Source organism: Alligator mississippiensis, chromosome 16, assembly GCF_030867095.1.
Source record: "Alligator mississippiensis isolate rAllMis1 chromosome 16, rAllMis1, whole genome shotgun sequence".
NCBI classification, from domain to species: domain Eukaryota; kingdom Metazoa; phylum Chordata; order Crocodylia; family Alligatoridae; genus Alligator; species Alligator mississippiensis.
Window position 1 is genome coordinate 34,169,830 of NC_081839.1, and position 4,961 is coordinate 34,174,790.

Below are 4,961 nucleotides of genomic sequence, written 5' to 3' on the forward strand. Positions count from 1 at the left end.
ACAGTCCCAAGAGGGGAGGCCGAGAGCGCCTTGGGGGCACCCTGCACAGCATCCTCGAGGCAGGCAGGCTGCTCCCAGCCCCCATCGCCTGTGTCCTCTCAGCTAACGGCCTGCCCAGGGCCTGCTTGCACCTCTGAGGGCACGGCCCCAAGGGAGCTCTCTGCCATGCCATGCAGCCCAGCCCCTTCTCACAAGGTGCTGGGCACTCCTCTGGAAACCGCAGCCAAATTACAGCCCTGTCAGTAATGAAAGGCTCATCCTCCCGGCAGGAAGCAGCATCCTGCTGAAAGATAAACGGCCCCTGTATTTCAATCCCATGGCACGGACGCTTGCTGGCATGTGGCCTTTCTATTAGCATGGCTGCGGAGCCACGTAGAGAGGTCAGCACGGTCACGAGGAATGAGAAGAGACTCCGTGAGAGCCTGGCAGGGCAGGTAGGGGAAAGGGGAGCTTTGTCACGTGGGAAAAGAGCCTTTTGATGGGCATCCAGCACCCCAAAGGAGCAGCCAGGCCTGACATCTCTGCTTTCAAAAGCAAGCGGCAGCCATCTGTCTGTACTGCTCATGCCTCTCCACTGCCCACAGCCGAGCCCAGCCGTGGCCCTCCAAGTTGGATGCAGGTGGCATCAGCAGAGGACGAGCCAGGGAGAGGCCAGGGGTTGCAGAAGGAGTCCATGCCTGCTGGTCAGAAGGGCTCCCTGAGGCTTGGGGCCCTATTTTGGGGTCTGGATTTGGTTCCTGCTCTGCCACCACCTCCTTGTTTAGACTTGGGCACATCACTCGTTGTGTGCCTCCAATGCAAGGACAGGACCTGTGGCGAGCCAGGAAGGGGTACTCTTGTGCTGAGCCGCCTGCCTCACTGCACCCAGCCAAAAACCATGCTTCAGGTGCCTCCCCAGGAGCGCCTACATCCGGCCAACCCCCTTCCGGGAGCACACCCACAAGCCTGGGGTAACCGCTGCCACCACCCAGGCTCTGGTCTTTGTTAGGGCTCTGTGCAGCCCAGGGTACACAGACCCTGCAGACCTTGTGGGAGCTTTGCCCCCAGCAGTATACTTCCTTGTGCTTCTTACAGCCTGAAGCATTCAGAGGTAGCCTCCTGTATGGGACGAAAGTAAAAAAGCTACTTCCACCTTAGCCAGCCGAGCAAAGGGAGCTGTATAGGCTGTCTGACCTTTCTTTCCTCGGGAATTTACAGCCCACACGCTGCATACAGGTAGTCTTTTATTGTTCAGGGAGAGAGAGAATGGGGTTAGAGGAAAACAAAGGGGTTTCATAGAAAATGCCTTGAGCAATATAGAATATGGTGAGCCTTTCATCAAATATAGAGTTCAGTGACACTTTTGATACACATCTGATTAACTTAGATGTAGCTTTCTAACTAATCTTCAGGCATATTCACTGATGCATGCAGACAGCAGCCTGAGATACCTCCTCCAGAGGCTGTTCCAAGGTGCCTGCCGGAGGAGGGAAAGCCCCCCAAACCAGGCGACCTGACGCTTAAAAACCTTCTCTGACCTCATCACCTGGCTCCAACCAAAAGCAGGCATTATTTGACCCTAACCGAGGCAGACCAATCCTTTTAAAAGCCATCAGCAGCCCCAGGACAAAGAAGCTGGACACAGGAAGGCGGGATGGGATGGGATGGGATGGGATGGGATGAGGTCCCAGGTGACTATGCTGACCTAACAACGCATGGTTAAAAAGGACAAGGGGGTGAGCGGGCTGTCCCACCGCAGGGCAGGGCGAGATTTCTTTGCACCACCCAGTCTGGTTAGAAGTTGTGGGGGGTCCCATAACACAGCGCCACAACCCTACGGGAGCAGCTAGGAGGTCATTGAGCAAATTGCTGCTTTCCACAGTGAGTCAGGGTGGGAGTCAGTCCATCCCTGAAGAAGGGGATCTCCTTGTTGCCCCAGATCTTGCCAGCAGCAGCACTGATCTCCCCACGGAGAGAAAGGCAGATTCCCTGGCCAGGCCCCTTGTCCCACGACTGCCGAGGGCCAGCGGAAACAACCTTCTGCAATTGAAGTAGCCCCGTTGGACCCAGGGCTCTCCCTGTTGCTTGCCAGCAACAATGAACCAAGCAATGCCCCCCAAAAAAGCCAACAAAACATTGGGCATCATTAAGGAGGGAACTGAAAGCAAGACAGATAACAGCATCATAGCATTCACCAAATCCATGGGGCACCCACATCTATCTTGAAAAGCGTGTGCCCTTCTGGTCCCCATGTGTTAAAAAGGATGTGGTAGAATTAAAACAGGTCCAGGGAAGGGCAACCCAAAGGGGCCTGGAGCAGCCTCCATAGCAGGAGAGACTAGAAAGGCTAGGGCTTTTCAGCTTGGAAGGGAGAAGCCTAAAAGGGGGGTGATAGGAGTCTATCAAATCACAAAGGGTGTGGGCCAAGTGATCAGGGACCTGTTGCCCACTGCATCCCACAATGCTAGAACGAGGGGGCCCTGCTGAAATGAGCAGGTGACAGGTTTAAAACTAACAAGAAAAAGTCCTTTTTTATGCACCGCATAGTCAATTTGCAGAATTCACTGCCCCAGGAGGTGGCGGAGGCAGATAGCTTAGCCAGGTTTAAACAGGGACTAGATAAATCCAAGGATGCTAGATCTATTAATAGCTATTGAACAGAACGGTTGGAGACGTTTCCTCTGGCATCTCTAAACCTATAATAGTGGATGCCAGCGAGGGTATTGAATAGCGGATAGATCACTCTAGAGATATCCAGTTCGATGCTCTCCCTGTGTAGCATCCACCCCTGCACTTGTTGGAGATGGGATACTGGGCTTGATGGACCATCGGCCCAGCCCAGTCCGGCTCTGCTGATGTTCGTACGTTCTCAAACACACAACTTCCAGTCTGGGGGTGCAAAGGTGGGGAATGGGCACAAAGCCCCTGGGAAGGCCGCAGCAGGAGTGGAGCAATGTCAGACCCCTGCAGATGGATGCCTAGCCCCCAGGCGCCACCAGCACTGTCCTTTGCAAGCAGGGAGGAGACACCAAGCACAGGCATGAAGGCAAGTGGTGGCACTGGCTGCAGGACCAGGAGTCCTCACTCCCTGCTGTTATGCCCCTCTTCTGAAGTCGGACATAAAATACACCTTGCGCCGCTGTCCTGGCACCTGCTTCCACCACTAGACTTCACTCCACGTCCTTTCCTCTCCATCAGCATTGCCGGCGGGTCGAGGATCCCCACTCGCCCCCGGAGACATCGTCGTCTGCCTTGTCAGCCTCCTTGGCGGAGGGAAGAACAGTGCCACTGCAGTGCCCAAGACAGCCTCCCTCCTTGTTAGCTCTCCCGAGCACCTCCATTGCCAGCTAACTAGAAGAGAGCTGACAGAGGAGGATTGCCCGCTCCCAGGAAGCCGGAGTGATTGTGTTTACTCCGAAACCTGGGCCTATTTAGTTGTCGGTGTGCATCATTAATCTTCGTCTACAATCCCTTCCCCATCTGCTCCCACTTTTTAATGAACTGCCACTTGCCACACTCAATAAAATCACCGCTTTGCAAGGTTTGCAGCAACAGGGGGAAAAGTGAACAGGAATGGAGGCAGGGAGGAGACGGTGATAAAGATATGCACTTTGGTTTAGCAAGATGCTGTCTTATCTCGATGGGCAAATGAATCACAACATCCCTCGACGAGACACTTTTGGCTGTCTTGCCCCCAAGCAAGTTACTAATAACCACATCAGACCGAGCCATACGCAAATCTTACAATGCAAAATGTCAGCCCAAGTTTGATCCCAGCTATACTGTTTTACACAATTATTTTCAGCGCATGAATACTGCAGGCGGCACCGAGATTGTAGTTTTCCAGCTTGCTGGCAGCTCTGGGGATTCATCCGATATCAGGCTATTACCTTCTGATTACTTTACTTGGCAGTCAACCCATTTGGAGCTGGCAAATAAACAATAGGGAAGAGTGTGATGGGGAGCTTAGCTTTCAAATTACACTTTTCAATCATTTGTCACACCAAAGGTATAATGAGTGTTTAATACAAAACTCAAAAGACTGAAGGGCTGGGGGGTGGGAAAAAGAATTGTTTTATTTAAGTGGAGAAAGCTTAGTTTAGGTGAAGTGGAGTTTTGAAAAGAAGTTCTGGAGCCTTTATTTCTTCAGGCTCTTATTTACGGTAGTGGCAGGGTTTTGCTGGGAATGGGCACCTCTGTGCACTGCAGCTCTTTCAGCTCCGGCTCCCCCGTGCTGCCGGAGCAGGCCTGGCTTGCACGTCCTCGCAGTCCTGTAAGGGAGGGAGCTGCCAGCCCTGGGGCACACAGCGCCTTGCACCAACAGCAGCCCAGAAGGTGGGTGACGGTGGCTTGAGCAGGCTGAGCCAAGTGTCAGAAAGCTCATATCCCTCCCTCCAAAACAGACAGGCTGACCCCCTTCTTCTGCACGCTCAGTGGCCTTGCTTCAAAGCCCCAGCATTGAGTTCACCTCCTGGAAATGGATCTATCCACTGCTGCAAGCCAGGGATCACCCAGCGGGATCACCGCCACCAGGGATCACCCCCAGCGAGCTGCCAGCACTTCCCGCACCTCACTGATAGCTGAAACACCTGTGACACCTGCTGGGAGGAGCTGGATTTTCCCAACCCAGAGCAGAAGACATGAACCAACCCTTGGCTGAGCAAGCAGCAGGGAAGGTGAGGAGGGACCTACTGGACCCCCGGATAAATGTAAACAGCAGTGAGCATGTGCATGTTCGCAGTGGGCATATCGCCTCATCAACCTGGTGCTTCCCTCTAGCAGCTGGACGCTAGAAGACCTGCTTCTTCCTTTCAGGCTCCAGAGACACGTGCTTGCAGGTCCCGTGGGCTCGGTCCTTGCAGCAGCCCTAGCCCGGGGTGCCAAGGATCAAACGCTGATGTGTCATCGGTCAGGGGCTCACAGCCCGATCCCTCGGGTCAGGGTGGCAAGTGGCAGGTGTGGAGGTGTGTATGTGCATGCAG